Genomic DNA, 20,331 nt, shown 5'->3' with positions numbered 1-20,331 from the left:
TAGTATTTGGAAAGTGAATTCACACGGGAATACGGGGAATTGGCTGTCTGGTATTTGGAAAGTGTATTCACACGGAGATATGGGGAATTGGAGGTCTGTGATTTGGAAAGTATATTCATACAGAAACATGGGGAATTGGAGGTCTGGTATTTGGAAAGCATATTGACACGGGAATATGGGGAATTGGAGGTCTGGTATTTGGAAAGTGAATTCACACGGGAATACGGGGAATTGGAGGTCTGGTATTTTTAAAGAGTATTCACATGGGAATATGTGGAATTGGAGGTCTGGTATTTGGAAAGTGTATTCACACGGGAATATAGGGAATTGCTGGTCTGGTATTTGGATAGAGTATTCACTCGGCAATATAGAGAATTGGAGGTCTGGTATTTGGAAAGTGAATTCAAATGGAGGTATGGGGAATTGGAGGTCTGGTATTTGGAAAGAATATTCACACGGGAATATGTGGAATTGGAGGTCTGGTATTTGGAAAGTGTATTCACACGGGAATATAGGGAATTGCTGGTCTGGTATTTGGATAGAGTATTCACTCGGCAATATAGAGAATTGGAGGTCTGGTATTTGGAAAGTGAATTGACACCGGAATATGGGGAATTGGTGGTCTCATATTTGGAAAGAGAATTCACATGGGAATATGTGGAATTGGAGGTCTGGTACTTGGAAAGTGTGTTAACATGGAAATATGGGGAATTAGAAATCTGGTATTTGCAAAGTGTATTCATATAGAGAATATGCGGAATCGGATGTCTGGTATTTCGAAAGTGCATTCACACGGAGATATGGGGAATTGGAGGTCTGGTATTTGGAAAGTATATTGACACGGGAATATGTGGAATTGGAGTTCTGGTATTTGGAAAGTGTATTCAAATGGGAATATGGGGAATTGTAGGTCTAGTATTTGGAAAGAGTATTCACACGGGAATATGTGGTATTGTAGATCTGGTATTTCGAAAGTGTATTCACACAGGAATATGGGGAATTGCTGGGCTGGTATTTGGATAGAGTATTCACTTGGCAATATGGGAAATTGGAGGTCTGGTATTTGGAAAGTGTATTCATACAGGGAATATACGGAATTGGCTATCTGGTATTTGGAATGTGTATTCACACAGAAATATGGGGAATTGGAGGTCTGGGATTTGGAAAGTGAATTCACACGGGAATATCGGGAACTGGAGGTCTGGTATTTGGAAAGAGTATTCATACAGGAATATGTGGTATTGGAGGTCTGGTATTTGGAAAGTGTATTCTCATGGGAATATGGGGAATTGGTAGTCAGGTATTTGGAAAGTGAATTGATATGGGAATATGGGAATTGGTAGTCAGGTATTTGGAAAGTGTGTTCACACAGGAATATGTGGAATTCGAGGACTGGTATTTGTAAAGTGTATTCATGCAGGAATATGGGGAATCAGTGGTCTAGGATTTGGAAAGTGTGTTCATACAGGAATATGGGGAATTGGAGGTCTGGTATTTGGAAAGTGTATTCACATGGGAATATGGGGAATTGGAGGTCTAGTATTTGGAAAGTAAATTCACACCTGTATATGGGGAATTGGAGGTCTGGTATTTGGAAAGTGTATTCAATCGGAAATATGGGGAATTGTAGATCTGGAATTTTGAAGTTCTATTCGTACAGGAATATGGGGAATTGGAGGTCTGGTATTTGGAAAGTGACTTCAAGCGGGAATATGTGGAATTGCAGGTCTGTTACTTGGGAAGTGTATTCACCCTGGAATATGGTGAATTGGAGGTCTGGTATTTGGAATGTGTATTCACATGGGAACATGAGGAATTGTAGGTCTGGTATTTGGAAAGTAAATTCACACGGGAATACGGGGAATTGGAGATCTGGCATTTGGCAAGTGTATTCACACAGAAACATGGGGAATTGGAGGTCTGGTATTTGGAAAGCATATTGACACGGGAATATGGGGAATTGGAGGTCTGGTATTTGGAAAGTGTATTCACATGGGAATGGGGGATTTGGAGGTCTAGTATTTGGAAAGTGAATTCACACGGGAATACAGGGAATTGGCTGTCTGGTATTTGGAAAGTGTATTCACACGGAGATATGGGGAATTGGAGGTCTGTGATTTGGAAAGTATATTCTTACAGAAACATGGGGAATTGGAGGTCTGGTATTTGGAAAGTATATTCATACAGAAACATGGGGAATTGGAGGTCTGGTATTTGGAAAGCATATTGACACGGGAATATGGGGAATTGGAGGTCTGGTATTTGGAAAGTGAAATCACACGGGAATACGGGGAATTGGAGGTCTGGTATTTGGAAACAGTATTGACACGGGAATATGTGGAATTGGAGTTCTGGTATTTGGAAAGAGTATTCACACGGGAATATGTGGAATTGGAGGTCTGGTATTTGGAAAGAGATTTCACACGGAACTATGGGGAATTGCAGGTCTGGTGATTGGAAAGTGTATTCTCACGGGAATATGGGAAATTGGATGTCTGGTATTTGGATAGAGTATTCACACAGGAATATGGGGAATTGCTGGTCTGGTATTTGGATACAGTATTCACTCGGCAATATGCGGATTTGGATGTCTGGTATTTCGAAAGTGCATTCACACGGAGATATGGGGAATTGGAAGTCTGGCATTTGGAAAGTGTATTCATACGGGAATATGGGAAATTGGAGGTCTGGTATTTGGAAAGTGTACTCACACGGGAATGTGGGGAATTGGAGATCTGGTATTTGGAAAGTATACTCACACGGGAATATGGGGAATCGGAGATCCGGTATTTGGAAAGTGTATTCATACAGGGAATATACGGAATTGGCTGTCTGGTATTTGGAATGTGTATTCACACAGAAATATGGGGAATTGGAGATCTGGGATTTGGAAAGTGAATTCACACGGGAATATCGGGAACTGGAGGTCTGGTATTTGGAAAGAGTATTCTCATGGGAATATGTGAAATTGGAGGTCTAGAATTTGGAAAGAGTATTCATAAATATGTGGTATTGGAGGTCTGGTATTTGGAAAGTGTATTCACACAGGAATATGGGGAATTGGTAGTCAGGTATTTGGAAAGTGAATTGATACGGGAATATGGGAAATTGGTAGTCAGGTATTTGGAGAGTGTATTCACACAGGAATATAGGGAATTGCTGGGCTGGTATTTGGAAAGAATATTCACACGGGAATATGTGGAATTGGAGGTCTGGTATTTGGAAAGTGTATTCACACGGGAATATAGGGAATTGCTGGTCTGGTATTTGGATTGAGTATTCACTCGGCAATATAGAGAATTGGAGGTCTGGTATTTGGAAAGTGAATTGACACCGGAATATGGGGAATTGGTGGTCTAGTATTTCGAATGTGAGTTCACACGGGAATGTGGGGAATTGGAGGTGTGGTATTTGGAAAGTGTGTTCATACGGGAAAATGAGGAATTGGAGATCTGGTATTTGGAAACTGTATTCTCACGGGAATATGGGGAATTGGTAGTCAGGTATTTGGAAAGTGAATTCATACGGGAATATGGGAATTGGTAGTCAGGTATTTGGAAAGTGTGTTCACACAGGAATATGTGGAATTCGAGGACTGGTATTTGTAAAGTGTATTCATGCAGGAATATGGGGAATCAGTGGTCTAGGATTTGGAAAGTGTGTTCATACAGGAATATGGGGAATTGGAGGTCTGGTATTTGGAAAGTGTATTAACACGGGAATATGGGGAATTGGAGGTCTGGTATTTGGAAAGAGAATTCACACAGAAATATGGGGAATTGGAGGTCTGGTATTTGGAAAGTGTATTCGCACAGGAATATGTGGAATTGGAGGTCTGGTATTTGGGAAGTGTATTCATACAGGAATATGGGGACTAGGATGTCTGGTGTTTCGAAACTGTATTCATAAGGGAATATGGGGAATTGGAGGTCTGGTATTTGGAAAGGGTATACAAACGGGAATGTGGGGAATTTGATGACTGGTATTTGGAAAGTAAATTCACATGGGAATATGGGGAATTGGAGGTCTGGTATTTGGAAAGTGTATACAAACGGGAATGTGGGGAATTTGATGACTGGTATTTGGAAAGTAAATTCACATGGGAATATGGGGAATTGGAGGTCTGGTATTTGGAAAGAGAATTCACACGGAAATATGTGGAATTGGAGGTCTGGTATTTGGGAAGTGTATGCATACAGGAATATGGGGATTAGGATGTCTGGTGTTTCGAAAGTGTATTCACACAGGAATATGGGGAATTGGAGGTCTGGTATTTGGAAGAATTCACACGGAACTATGGGGAATTGCAGGTCTGATATTTGGAAAGTTTATTCACACGGGAATATGGGGAATTGGATGTCTGGTATTTCGAATGTGAGTTCACACGGGAATGTGGGGAATTGGAGGTGTGGTATTTGGAAAGTGTATTCACACGGAAATATGGGAAATTGGAGGTCTGGTATTTGGAAAGTGTATTCACATGGCAATATGGGGAATTGGAGGCCTGGTATTTGGAAAGTGAATTCTCATGGGAATATGTGAAATTGGAGGTCTAGAATTTGGAAAGAGTATTCATAAATATGTGGTATTGGAGGTCTGGTATTTGGAAAGTGTATTCACACAGGAATATGGGGAATTGGTAGTCAGGTATTTGGAAAGTGAATTGATACGGGAATATGGGAAATTGGTAGTCAGGTATTTGGAGAGTGTATTCACACAGGAATATAGGGAATTGCTGGGCTGGTATTTGAATAGAGTATTCACTTGGCAATATGGGGAATTGGAGGTCTGGTATTTGGAAAGTGAATTGACACGGGAATATGGGGAATTGGAGGTCTGATATTTGGAAAGTGAATTCACATGGGAATATCTGGAATTGGAGGTCTGCTATTTGGAAAGTGAATTGACACGGGAATATGGGGAATTGGAGGTCTGATATTTGGAAAGTGAATTCACACGGGAATATGGGGAATTGGAGGTCTGGTATTTGGAAAGTGATTTCACACGGGAATATGGGGAATTGGAGATCTGGTATTTGGAAAGTGTATTCACACGGGAATATAGGGAATTGCTGGTCTGGTATTTGGATTGAGTATTCACTCGGCAATATAGAGAATTGGAGGTCTGGTATTTGGAAAGTGAATTGACACCGGAATATGGGGAATTGGTGGTCTAGTATTTCGAAAGTGAGTTCACACGGGAATGTGGGGAATTGGAGGTGTGGTATTTGGAAAGTGTGTTCATACGGGAAAATGAGGAATTGGAGATCTGGTATTTGGAAACTGTATTCTCACGGGAATATGGGGAATTGGTAGTCAGGTATTTGGAAAGTGAATTCATACGGGAATATGGGAAATTGCAGGTCTGGTATTTGGAAAGTGTATTAACACGGGAATATGGGGAATTGGAGGTCTGGTATTTGGAAAGAGAATTCACACGGAAATATGGGGAATTGGAGGTCTGGTATTTGGAAAGTGTATTCGCACAGGAATATGTGGAATTGGAGGTCTGGTATTTGGGAAGTGTATTCATACAGGAATATGGGGACTAGGATGTCTGGTGTTTCGAAACTGTATTCATAAGGGAATATGGGGAATTGGAGGTCTGGTATTTGGAAAGGGTATACAAACGGGAATGTGGGGAATTTGATGACTGGTATTTGGAAAGTAAATTCACATGGGAATATGGGGAATTGGAGGTCTGGTATTTGGAAAGTGTATACAAACGGGAATGTGGGGAATTTGATGACTGGTATTTGGAAAGTAAATTCACATGGGAATATGGGGAATTGGAGGTCTGGTATTTGGAAAGAGAATTCACACGGAAATATGTGGAATTGGAGGTCTGGTATTTGGGAAGTGTATGCATACAGGAATATGGGGATTAGGATGTCTGGTGTTTCGAAAGTGTATTCACACAGGAATATGGGGAATTGGAGGTCTGGTATTTGGAAGAATTCACACGGAACTATGGGGAATTGCAGGTCTGATATTTGGAAAGTTTATTCACACGGGAATATGGGGAATTGGATGTCTGGTATTTCGAATGTGAGTTCACACGGGAATGTGGGGAATTGGAGGTGTGGTATTTGGAAAGTGTATTCACACGGAAATATGGGAAATTGGAGGTCTGGTATTTGGAAAGTGTATTCACATGGAGATATGGGGAATTGGAGGTCCGGGATTTGGAAAGTATATTCATACAGGAACATGGGAAATTGGAGATCTGGTATTTGGAAAGAATATTCACACGGGAATATGTGGAATTTGAGGTCTGGTATTTGGAAAGTGTATTCACACGGGAATATAGGGAATTGCTGGTCTGGTATTTGGATTGAGTATTCACTCGGCAATATAGAGAATTGGAGGTCTGGTATTTGGAAAGTGAATTGACACCGGAATATGGGGAATTGGAGGTCTCGTATTTGGAAAGTGTATTCACACGGGAATATAGGGAATTGCTGGGCTGGTATTTGAATAGAGTATTCACTTGGCAATATGGGGAATTGGAGGTCTGATATTTGGAAAGTGAATTCACATGGGAATATCTGGAATTGGAGGTCTGCTATTTGGAAAGTGAATTGACACGGGAATATGGGGAATTGGAGGTCTGATATTTGGAAAGTGAATTCACACGGGAATATGGGGAATTGGAGGTCTGGTATTTGGAAAGTGATTTCACACGGGAATATGGGGAATTGGAGATCTGGTATTTGGAAAGAATATTCACACGGGAATATGTGGAATTGGAGTTCTGGTATTTGGAAAGAGTATTCACACGGGAATATGTGGAATTGGAGGTCTGGTATTTGGAAAGAGATTTCACACGGAACTATGGGGAATTGCAGTTCTGGTGATTGGAAAGTGTATTCACACGGGAATATGGGAAATTGGATGTCTGGTATTTGGAAAGTGTACTCACACGGGAATGTGGGGAATTGGAGATCTGGTATTTGGAAAGTATACTCACACGGGAATATGGGGAATCGGAGATCCGGTATTTGGAAAGTGTATTCATACAGGGAATATACGGAATTGGCTGTCTGGTATTTGGAATGTGTATTCACACAGAAATATGGGGAATTGGAGATCTGGGATTTGGAAAGTGAATTCACACGGGAATATCGGGAACTGGAGGTCTGGTATTTGGAAAGAGTATTCTCATGGGAATATGTGAAATTGGAGGTCTAGAATTTGGAAAGAGTATTCATAAATATGTGGTATTGGAGGTCTGGTATTTGGAAAGTGTATTCACACAGGAATATGGGGAATTGGTAGTCAGGTATTTGGAAAGTGAATTGATACGGGAATATGGGAAATTGGTAGTCAGGTATTTGGAGAGTGTATTCACACAGGAATATAGGGAATTGCTGGGCTGGTATTTGGAAAGAATATTCACACGGGAATATGTGGAATTGGAGGTCTGGTATTTGGAAAGTGTATTCACACGGGAATATAGGGAATTGCTGGTCTGGTATTTGGATTGAGTATTCACTCGGCAATATAGAGAATTGGAGGTCTGGTATTTGGAAAGTGAATTGACACCGGAATATGGGGAGTTGGTGGTCTAGTATTTCGAAAGTGAGTTCACATGGGAATGTGGGGAATTGGAGGTGTGGTATTTGGAAAGTGTGTTCATACGGGAAAATGAGGAATTGGAGATCTGGTATTTGGAAACTGTATTCTCACGGGAATATGGGGAATTGGTAGTCAGGTATTTGGAAAGTGTATTAACACGGGAATATGGGGAATTGGAGGTCTGGTATTTGGAAAGAGAATTCACACGGAAATATGGGGAATTGGAGGTCTGGTATTTGGAAAGTGTATTCGCACAGGAATATGTGGAATTGGAGGTCTGGTATTTGGGAAGTGTATTCATACAGGAATATGGGGACTAGGATGTCTGGTGTTTCGAAACTGTATTCATACAGGAATATGGGGACTAGGATGTCTGGTGTTTCGAAACTGTATTCATAAGGGAATATGGGGAATTGGAGGTCTGGTATTTGGAAAGGGTATACAAACGGGAATGTGGGGAATTTGATGACTGGTATTTGGAAAGTAAATTCACATGGGAATATGGGGAATTGGAGGTCTGGTATTTGGAAAGTGTATACAAACGGGAATGTGGGGAATTTGATGACTGGTATTTGGAAAGTAAATTCACATGGGAATATGGGGAATTGGAGGTCTGGTATTTGGAAAGAGAATTCACACGGAAATATGTGGAATTGGAGGTCTGGTATTTGGGAAGTGTATGCATACAGGAATATGGGGATTAGGATGTCTGGTGTTTCGAAAGTGTATTCACACAGGAATATGGGGAATTGGAGGTCTGGTATTTGGAAGAATTCACACGGAACTATGGGGAATTGCAGGTCTGATATTTGGAAAGTTTATTCACACGGGAATATGGGGAATTGGATGTCTGGTATTTCGAATGTGAGTTCACACGGGAATGTGGGGAATTGGAGGTGTGGTATTTGGAAAGTGTATTCACACGGAAATATGGGAAATTGGAGGTCTGGTATTTGGAAAGTGTATTCACATGGCAATATGGGGAATTGGAGGCCTGGTATTTGGAAAGTGAATTGACACGGGAATATGGGGAATTGGAGGTCTGATATTTGGAAAGTGAATTCTCATGGGAATATGTGAAATTGGAGGTCTAGAATTTGGAAAGAGTATTCATAAATATGTGGTATTGGAGGTCTGGTATTTGGAAAGTGTATTCACACAGGAATATGGGGAATTGGTAGTCAGGTATTTGGAAAGTGAATTGATACGGGAATATGGGAAATTGGTAGTCAGGTATTTGGAGAGTGTATTCACACAGGAATATAGGGAATTGCTGGGCTGGTATTTGAATAGAGTATTCACTTGGCAATATGGGGAATTGGAGGTCTGGTATTTGGAAAGTGAATTGACACGGGAATATGGGGAATTGGAGGTCTGATATTTGGAAAGTGAATTCACATGGGAATATCTGGAATTGGAGGTCTGCTATTTGGAAAGTGAATTGACACGGGAATATGGGGAATTGGAGGTCTGATATTTGGAAAGTGAATTCACACGGGAATATGGGGAATTGGAGGTCTGGTATTTGGAAAGTGATTTCACACGGGAATATGGGGAATTGGAGATCTGGTATTTGGAAAGAATATTCACACGGGAATATGTGGAATTGGAGGTCTGGTATTTGGAAAGTGTATTCACACGGGAATATAGGGAATTGCTGGTCTGGTATTTGGATTGAGTATTCACTCGGCAATATAGAGAATTGGAGGTCTGGTATTTGGAAAGTGAATTGACACCGGAATATGGGGAATTGGTGGTCTAGTATTTCGAAAGTGAGTTCACACGGGAATGTGGGGAATTGGAGGTGTGGTATTTGGAAAGTGTGTTCATACGGGAAAATGAGGAATTGGAGATCTGGTATTTGGAAACTGTATTCTCACGGGAATATGGGGAATTGGTAGTCAGGTATTTGGAAAGTGAATTCATACGGGAATATGGGAAATTGCAGGTCTGGTATTTGGAAAGTGTATTAACACGGGAATATGGGGAATTGGAGGTCTGGTATTTGGAAAGAGAATTCACACGGAAATATGGGGAATTGGAGGTCTGGTATTTGGAAAGTGTATTCGCACAGGAATATGTGGAATTGGAGGTCTGGTATTTGGGAAGTGTATTCATACAGGAATATGGGGACTAGGATGTCTGGTGTTTCGAAACTGTATTCATAAGGGAATATGGGGAATTGGAGGTCTGGTATTTGGAAAGGGTATACAAACGGGAATGTGGGGAATTTGATGACTGGTATTTGGAAAGTAAATTCACATGGGAATATGGGGAATTGGAGGTCTGGTATTTGGAAAGTGTATACAAACGGGAATGTGGGGAATTTGATGACTGGTATTTGGAAAGTAAATTCACATGGGAATATGGGGAATTGGAGGTCTGGTATTTGGAAAGAGAATTCACACGGAAATATGTGGAATTGGAGGTCTGGTATTTGGAAGAATTCACACGGAACTATGGGGAATTGCAGGTCTGATATTTGGAAAGTTTATTCACACGGGAATATGGGGAATTGGATGTCTGGTATTTCGAATGTGAGTTCACACGGGAATGTGGGGAATTGGAGGTGTGGTATTTGGAAAGTGTATTCACACGGAAATATGGGAAATTGGAGGTCTGGTATTTGGAAAGAATATTCACACGGGAATATGTGGAATTTGAGGTCTGGTATTTGGAAAGTGTATTCACACGGGAATATAGGGAATTGCTGGTCTGGTATTTGGATTGAGTATTCACTCGGCAATATAGAGAATTGGAGGTCTGGTATTTGGAAAGTGAATTGACACCGGAATATGGGGAATTGGAGGTCTCGTATTTGGAAAGTGTATTCACACGGGAATATAGGGAATTGCTGGGCTGGTATTTGAATAGAGTATTCACTTGGCAATATGGGGAATTGGAGGTCTGATATTTGGAAAGTGAATTCACATGGGAATATCTGGAATTGGAGGTCTGCTATTTGGAAAGTGAATTGACACGGGAATATGGGGAATTGGAGGTCTGATATTTGGAAAGTGAATTCACACGGGAATATGGGGAATTGGAGGTCTGGTATTTGGAAAGTGATTTCACACGGGAATATGGGGAATTGGAGATCTGGTATTTGGAAAGAATATTCACACGGGAATATGTGGAATTGGAGTTCTGGTATTTGGAAAGAGTATTCACACGGGAATATGTGGAATTGGAGGTCTGGTATTTGGAAAGAGATTTCACACGGAACTATGGGGAATTGCAGTTCTGGTGATTGGAAAGTGTATTCACACGGGAATATGGGAAATTGGATGTCTGGTATTTGGAAAGTGTACTCACACGGGAATGTGGGGAATTGGAGATCTGGTATTTGGAAAGTATACTCACACGGGAATATGGGGAATCGGAGATCCGGTATTTGGAAAGTGTATTCATACAGGGAATATACGGAATTGGCTGTCTGGTATTTGGAATGTGTATTCACACAGAAATATGGGGAATTGGAGATCTGGGATTTGGAAAGTGAATTCACACGGGAATATCGGGAACTGGAGGTCTGGTATTTGGAAAGAGTATTCTCATGGGAATATGTGAAATTGGAGGTCTAGAATTTGGAAAGAGTATTCATAAATATGTGGTATTGGAGGTCTGGTATTTGGAAAGTGTATTCACACAGGAATATGGGGAATTGGTAGTCAGGTATTTGGAAAGTGAATTGATACGGGAATATGGGAAATTGGTAGTCAGGTATTTGGAGAGTGTATTCACACAGGAATATAGGGAATTGCTGGGCTGGTATTTGGAAAGAATATTCACACGGGAATATGTGGAATTGGAGGTCTGGTATTTGGAAAGTGTATTCACACGGGAATATAGGGAATTGCTGGTCTGGTATTTGGATTGAGTATTCACTCGGCAATATAGAGAATTGGAGGTCTGGTATTTGGAAAGTGAATTGACACCGGAATATGGGGAGTTGGTGGTCTAGTATTTCGAAAGTGAGTTCACATGGGAATGTGGGGAATTGGAGGTGTGGTATTTGGAAAGTGTGTTCATACGGGAAAATGAGGAATTGGAGATCTGGTATTTGGAAACTGTATTCTCACGGGAATATGGGGAATTGGTAGTCAGGTATTTGGAAAGTGTATTAACACGGGAATATGGGGAATTGGAGGTCTGGTATTTGGAAAGAGAATTCACACGGAAATATGGGGAATTGGAGGTCTGGTATTTGGAAAGTGTATTCGCACAGGAATATGTGGAATTGGAGGTCTGGTATTTGGGAAGTGTATTCATACAGGAATATGGGGACTAGGATGCCTGGTGTTTCGAAACTGTATTCATACAGGAATATGGGGACTAGGATGTCTGGTGTTTCGAAACTGTATTCATAAGGGAATATGGGGAATTGGAGGTCTGGTATTTGGAAAGGGTATACAAACGGGAATGTGGGGAATTTGATGACTGGTATTTGGAAAGTAAATTCACATGGGAATATGGGGAATTGGAGGTCTGGTATTTGGAAAGTGTATACAAACGGGAATGTGGGGAATTTGATGACTGGTATTTGGAAAGTAAATTCACATGGGAATATGGGGAATTGGAGGTCTGGTATTTGGAAAGAGAATTCACACGGAAATATGTGGAATTGGAGGTCTGGTATTTGGGAAGTGTATGCATACAGGAATATGGGGATTAGGATGTCTGGTGTTTCGAAAGTGTATTCACACAGGAATATGGGGAATTGGAGGTCTGGTATTTGGAAGAATTCACACGGAACTATGGGGAATTGCAGGTCTGATATTTGGAAAGTTTATTCACACGGGAATATGGGGAATTGGATGTCTGGTATTTCGAATGTGAGTTCACACGGGAATGTGGGGAATTGGAGGTGTGGTATTTGGAAAGTGTATTCACACGGAAATATGGGAAATTGGAGGTCTGGTATTTGGAAAGTGTATTCACATGGCAATATGGGGAATTGGAGGCCTGGTATTTGGAAAGTGAATTGACACGGGAATATGGGGAATTGGAGGTCTGATATTTGGAAAGTGAATTCTCATGGGAATATGTGAAATTGGAGGTCTAGAATTTGGAAAGAGTATTCATAAATATGTGGTATTGGAGGTCTGGTATTTGGAAAGTGTATTCACACAGGAATATGGGGAATTGGTAGTCAGGTATTTGGAAAGTGAATTGATACGGGAATATGGGAAATTGGTAGTCAGGTATTTGGAGAGTGTATTCACACAGGAATATAGGGAATTGCTGGGCTGGTATTTGAATAGAGTATTCACTTGGCAATATGGGGAATTGGAGGTCTGGTATTTGGAAAGTGAATTGACACGGGAATATGGGGAATTGGAGGTCTGATATTTGGAAAGTGAATTCACATGGGAATATCTGGAATTGGAGGTCTGCTATTTGGAAAGTGAATTGACACGGGAATATGGGGAATTGGAGGTCTGATATTTGGAAAGTGAATTCACACGGGAATATGGGGAATTGGAGGTCTGGTATTTGGAAAGTGATTTCACACGGGAATATGGGGAATTGGAGATCTGGTATTTGGAAAGAATATTCACACGGGAATATGTGGAATTGGAGGTCTGGTATTTGGAAAGTGTATTCACACGGGAATATAGGGAATTGCTGGTCTGGTATTTGGATTGAGTATTCACTCGGCAATATAGAGAATTGGAGGTCTGGTATTTGGAAAGTGAATTGACACCGGAATATGGGGAATTGGTGGTCTAGTATTTCGAAAGTGAGTTCACACGGGAATGTGGGGAATTGGAGGTGTGGTATTTGGAAAGTGTGTTCATACGGGAAAATGAGGAATTGGAGATCTGGTATTTGGAAACTGTATTCTCACGGGAATATGGGGAATTGGTAGTCAGGTATTTGGAAAGTGAATTCATACGGGAATATGGGAAATTGCAGGTCTGGTATTTGGAAAGTGTATTAACACGGGAATATGGGGAATTGGAGGTCTGGTATTTGGAAAGAGAATTCACACGGAAATATGGGGAATTGGAGGTCTGGTATTTGGAAAGTGTATTCGCACAGGAATATGTGGAATTGGAGGTCTGGTATTTGGGAAGTGTATTCATACAGGAATATGGGGACTAGGATGTCTGGTGTTTCGAAACTGTATTCATAAGGGAATATGGGGAATTGGAGGTCTGGTATTTGGAAAGGGTATACAAACGGGAATGTGGGGAATTTGATGACTGGTATTTGGAAAGTAAATTCACATGGGAATATGGGGAATTGGAGGTCTGGTATTTGGAAAGTGTATACAAACGGGAATGTGGGGAATTTGATGACTGGTATTTGGAAAGTAAATTCACATGGGAATATGGGGAATTGGAGGTCTGGTATTTGGAAAGAGAATTCACACGGAAATATGTGGAATTGGAGGTCTGGTATTTGGGAAGTGTATGCATACAGGAATATGGGGATTAGGATGTCTGGTGTTTCGAAAGTGTATTCACACAGGAATATGGGGAATTGGAGGTCTGGTATTTGGAAGAATTCACACGGAACTATGGGGAATTGCAGGTCTGATATTTGGAAAGTTTATTCACACGGGAATATGGGGAATTGGATGTCTGGTATTTCGAATGTGAGTTCACACGGGAATGTGGGGAATTGGAGGTGTGGTATTTGGAAAGTGTATTCACACGGAAATATGGGAAATTGGAGGTCTGGTATTTGGAAAGTGTATTCACATGGAGATATGGGGAATTGGAGGTCCGGGATTTGGAAAGTATATTCATACAGGAACATGGGAAATTGGAGATCTGGTATTTGGAAAGAATATTCACACGGGAATATGTGGAATTTGAGGTCTGGTATTTGGAAAGTGTATTCACACGGGAATATAGGGAATTGCTGGTCTGGTATTTGGATTGAGTATTCACTCGGCAATATAGAGAATTGGAGGTCTGGTATTTGGAAAGTGAATTGACACCGGAATATGGGGAATTGGAGGTCTCGTATTTGGAAAGTGTATTCACACGGGAATATAGGGAATTGCTGGGCTGGTATTTGAATAGAGTATTCACTTGGCAATATGGGGAATTGGAGGTCTGATATTTGGAAAGTGAATTCACATGGGAATATCTGGAATTGGAGGTCTGCTATTTGGAAAGTGAATTGACACGGGAATATGGGGAATTGGAGGTCTGATATTTGGAAAGTGATTTCACACGGGAATATGGGGAATTGGAGATCTGGTATTTGGAAAGAATATTCACACGGGAATATGTGGAATTGGAGGTCTGGTATTTGGAAAGTGTATTCAAACGGGAATATAGGGAATTGCTGGTCTGGTATTTGGATAGAGTATTCACTCGGCAATATAGAGAATTGGAGGTCTGGTATTTGGAAAGTGAATTGACACCGGAATATGGGGAATTGGTGGTCTCATATTTGGAAAGAGAATTCACATGGGAATATGTGGAATTGGAGGTCTGGTACTTGGAAAGTGTGTTAACATGGAAATATGGGGAATTAGAAATCTGGTATTTGCAAAGTGTATTCATATAGAGAATATGCGGAATCGGATGGCTGGTATTTCAAAAGTGCATTCACACGGAGATATGGGGAATTGGAGGTCTGGTATTTGGAAAGTATATTGACACGGGAATATGTGGAATTGGAGTTCTGGTATTTGGAAAGTGTATTCACATGGGAATAAGGGGAATTGTAGGTCTAGTATTTGGAAAGAGTATTCACACGGGAATATGTGGTATTGTAGATCTGGTATTTCGAAAGTGTATTCACACAGGAATATGGGGAATTGCTGGGCTGGTATTTGGATAGAGTATTCACTTGGCAATATGGGAAATTGGAGGTCTGGTATTTGGAAAGTGTATTCATACAGGGAATATACGGAATTGGCTGTCTGGTATTTGGAATGTGTATTCACACAGAAATATGGGGAATTGGAGGTCTGGGATTTGGAAAGTGAATTCACACGGGAATATCGGGAACTGGAGGTCTGGTATTTGGAAAGAGTATTCATACGGGAATATGTGGTATTGGAGGTCTGGTATTTGGAAAGTGTATTCTCATGGGAATATGGGGAATTGGTAGTCAGGTATTTGGAAAGTGAATTGATACGGGAATATGGGAATTGGTAGTCAGGTATTTGGAAAGTGTGTTCACACAGGAATATGTGGAATTCGAGGACTGGTATTTGTAAAGTGTATTCATGCAGGAATATGGGGAATCAGTGGTCTAGGATTTGGAAAGTGTGTTCATACAGGAATATGGGGAATTGGAGGTCTGGTATTTGGAAAGTGTATTCACATGGGAATATAGGGAATTGGAGGTCTAGTATTTGGAAAGTAAATTCACACCTGTATATGGGGAATTGGAGGTCTGGTATTTGGAAAGTGTATTCAATCGGAAATATGGGGAATTGTAGATCTAGAATTTTGAAGTTCTATTCATGCAGGAATATGGGGAATTGGAGGTCTGGTATTTGGAAAGTGACTTCAAGCGGGAATATGTGGAATTGCAGGTCTGTTACTTGGGAAGTGTCTTCTCCCTGGAATATGGTGAATTGGAGGTCTGGTATTTGGAATGTGTATTCACATGGGAACATGAGGAATTGTAGGTCTGGTATTTGGAAAGTAAATTCACACGGGAATACGGGGAATTGGAGATCTGGCATTTGGCAAGTGTATTCACACAGAAACATGGGGAATTGGAGGTCTGGTATTTGGAAAGCATATTGACACGGGAATATGGGGAATTGGAGGTCTGGTATTTGGAAAGTGTATTCACATGGGAATGGGGGATTTGGAGGTCTAGTATTTGGAAAGTGAATTCACACGGGAATACAGGGAATTGGCTGTCTGGTATTTGGAAAGTGTATTCACACGGAGATATGGGGAATTGGAGGTCTGTGATTTGGAAAGTATATTCTTACAGAAACATGGGGAATTGGAGGTCTGGTATTTGGAAAGTATATTCATACAGAAACATGGGGAATTGGAGGTCTGGTATTTGGAAAGCATATTGACACGGGAATATGGGGAATTGGAGGTCTGGTATTTGGAAAGTGAATTCACACGGGAATACGGGGAATTGGAGGTCTGGTATTTTTAAAGAGTATTCACATGGGAATATGTGGAATTGGAGGTCTGGTATTTGGAAACAGTATTGACACGGGAATATGTGGAATTGGAGTTCTGGTATTTGGAAAGAGTATTCACACGGGAATATGTGGAATTGGAGGTCTGGTATTTGGAAAGAGATTTCACACGGAACTATGGGGAATTGCAGGTCTGGTGATTGGAAAGTGTATTCACACGGGAATATGGGAAATTGGATGTCTGGTATTTGGAAAGTGTACTCACACGGGAATGTGGGGAATTGGAGATCTGGTATTTGGAAAGTATACTCACACGGGAATATGGGGAATCGGAGATCCGGTATTTGGAAAGTGTATTCATACAGGGAATATACAGAATTGGCTGTCTGGTATTTGGAATGTGTATTCACACAGAAATATGGGGAATTGGAGATCTGGGATTTGGAAAGTGAATTCACACGGGAATATCGGGAACTGGAGGTCTGGTATTTGGAAAGAGTATTCTCATGGGAATATGTGAAATTGGAGGTCTAGAATTTGGAAAGAGTATTCATAAATATGTGGTATTGGAGGTCTGGTATTTGGAAAGTGTATTCACACAGGAATATGGGGAATTGGTAGTCAGGTATTTGGAAAGTGAATTGATACGGGAATATGGGAAATTGGTAGTCAGGTATTTGGAGAGTGTATTCACACAGGAATATAGGGAATTGCTGGGCTGGTATTTGAATAGAGTATTCACTTGGCAATATGGGGAATTGGAGGCCTGGTATTTGGAAAGTGAATTGACACGGGAATATGGGGAATTGGAGGTCTGATATTTGGAAAGTGAATTCACATGGGAATATCTGGAATTGGAGGTCTGCTATTTGGAAAGTGAATTGACACGGGAATATGGGGAATTGGAGGTCTGATATTTGGAAAGTGAATTCACACGGGAATATGGGGAATTGGAGGTCTGGTATTTGGAAAGTGATTTCACACGGGAATATGGGGAATTGGAGATCTGGTATTTGGAAAGAATATTCACACGGGAATATGTGGAATTGGAGGTCTGGTATTTGGAAAGTGTATTCACACGGGAATATAGGGAATTGCTGGTCTGGTATTTGGATTGAGTATTCACTCGGCAATATAGAGAATTGGAGGTCTGGTATTTGGAAAGTGAATTGACACCGGAATATGGGGAATTGGTGGTCTAGTATTTCGAAAGTGAGTTCACACGGGAATGTGGGGAATTGGAGGTGTGGTATTTGGAAAGTGTGTTCATACGGGAAAATGAGGAATTGGAGATCTGATATTTGGAAACTGTATTCATAAGGGAATATGGGGAATTGGAGGTCTGGTATTTGGAAAGGGTATACAAACGGGAATGTGGGGAATTTGATGACTGGTATTTGGAAAGTAAATTCACATGGGAATATGGGGAATTGGAGGTCTGGTATTTGGAAAGTGTATACAAACGGGAATGTGGGGAATTTGATGACTGGTATTTGGAAAGTAAATTCACATGGGAATATGGGGAATTGGAGGTCTGGTATTTGGAAAGAGAATTCACACGGAAATATGTGGAATTGGAGGTCTGGTATTTGGGAAGTGTATGCATACAGGAATATGGGGATTAGGATGTCTGGTGTTTCGAAAGTGTATTCACACAGGAATATGGGGAATTGGAGGTCTGGTATTTGGAAGAATTCACACGGAACTATGGGGAATTGCAGGTCTGATATTTGGAAAGTTTATTCACACGGGAATATGGGGAATTGGATGTCTGGTATTTCGAATGTGAGTTCACACGGGAATGTGGGGAATTGGAGGTGTGGTATTTGGAAAGTGTATTCACACGGAAATATGGGAAATTGGAGGTCTGGTATTTGGAAAGTGTATTCACATGGAGATATGGGGAATTGGAGGTCCGGGATTTGGAAAGTATATTCATACAGGAACATGGGAAATTGGAGATCTGGTATTTGGAAAGAATATTCACACGGGAATATGTGGAATTGGAGGTCTGGTATTTGGAAAGTGTATTCACACGGGAATATAGGGAATTGCTGGTCTGGTATTTGGATTGAGTATTCACTCGGCAATATAGAGAATTGGAGGTCTGGTATTTGGAAAGTGAATTGACACCGGAATATGGGGAATTGGAGGTCTTGTATTTGGAAAGTGTATTCACACGGGAATATAGGGAATTGCTGGGCTGGTATTTGAATAGAGTATTCTCTTGGCAATATGGGGAATTGGAGGTCTGGTGTTTGGAAAGTGAATTGACACGGGAATATGGGGAATTGGAGGTCTGATATTTGGAAAGTGAATTCACATGGGAATATCTGGAATTGGAGGTCTGCTATTTGGAAAGTGAATTGACACGGGAATATGGGGAATTGGAGGTCTGATATTTGGAAAGTGAATTCACACGGGAATATGGGGAATTGGAGGTCTGGTATTTGGAAAGTGATTTCACACGGGAATATGGTGAATTGGAGATCTGGTATTTGGAAAGAATATTCACACGGGAATATGTGGAATTGGAGGTCTGGTATTTGGAAAGTGTATTCACACGGGAATATAGGGAATTGCTGGTCTGGTATTTGGATTGAGTATTCACTCGGCAATATAGAGAATTGGAGGTCTGGTATTTGGAAAGTGAATTGACACCGGAATATGGGGAATTGGTGGTCTAGTATTTCGAAAGTGAGTTCACACGGGAATGTGGGGAATTGGAGGTGTGGTATTTGGAAAGTGTGTTCATACGGGAAAATGAGGAATTGGAGATCTGGTATTTGGAAACTGTATTCTCACGGGAATATGGGGAATTGGTAGTCAGGTATTTGGAAAGTGAATTCATACGGGAATATGGGAAATTGCAGGTCTGGTATTTGGAAAGTGTATTAACACGGGAATATGGGGAATTGGAGGTCTGGTATTTGGAAAGTGAATTCACACGGAAATATGGGGAATTGGAGGTCTGGTATTTGGAAAGTGTATTCGCACAGGAATATGTGGAATTGGAGGTCTGGTATTTGGGAAGTGTATTAATACAGGAATATGGGGACTAGGATGTCTGGTGTTTCGAAACTGTATTCATAAGGGAATATGGGGAATTGGAGGTCTGGTATTTGGAAAGGGTATACAAACGGGAATGTGGGGAATTTGATGACTGGTATTTGGAAAGTAAATTCACATGGGAATATGGGGAATTGGAGGTCTGGTATTTGGAAAGTGTATACAAACGGGAATGTGGGGAATTTGATGACTGGTATTTGGAAAGTAAATTCACATGGGAATATGGGGAATTGGAGATCTGGTATTTGGAAAGAGAATTCACACGGAAATATGTGGAATTGGAGGTCTGGTATTTGGGAAGTGTATGCATACAGGAATATGGGGATTAGGATGTCTGGTGTTTCGAAAGTGTATTCACACAGGAATATGGGGAATTGGAGGTCTGGTATTTGGAAGAATTCACACGGAACTATGGGGAATTGCAGGTCTGATATTTGGAAAGTTTATTCACACGGGAATATGGGGAATTGGATGTCTGGTATTTCGAATGTGAGTTCACACGGGAATGTGGGGAATTGGAGGTGTGGTATTTGGAAAGTGTATTCACACGGAAATATGGGAAATTGGAGGTCTGGTATTTGGAAAGTGTATTCACATGGA

General features: G+C 41.0%; 1 protein-coding gene and 1 long non-coding RNA gene across 11 annotated transcripts in view; both read left to right on the top strand.

The window, feature by feature from the left end:
- Positions 1 to 20,331, top strand: part of LOC132380236 (glutamate receptor ionotropic, NMDA 2C-like) — a 350,379-nt gene that overhangs the window by 99,267 nt on the left and 230,781 nt on the right. The window lies entirely within an intron of this gene.
- LOC132380240 (uncharacterized) lies at positions 194 to 4,332 on the top strand. The gene is made up of 2 exons (XR_009507709.1): positions 194 to 237; positions 3,786 to 4,332. It is a non-coding gene; the product is annotated as an uncharacterized LOC132380240 (long non-coding RNA).

Source organism: Hypanus sabinus, chromosome 23, assembly GCF_030144855.1.
Source record: "Hypanus sabinus isolate sHypSab1 chromosome 23, sHypSab1.hap1, whole genome shotgun sequence".
Classification (NCBI taxonomy): domain Eukaryota; kingdom Metazoa; phylum Chordata; class Chondrichthyes; order Myliobatiformes; family Dasyatidae; genus Hypanus; species Hypanus sabinus.
This window is presented reverse-complemented; position numbering and strand designations above follow the sequence as displayed.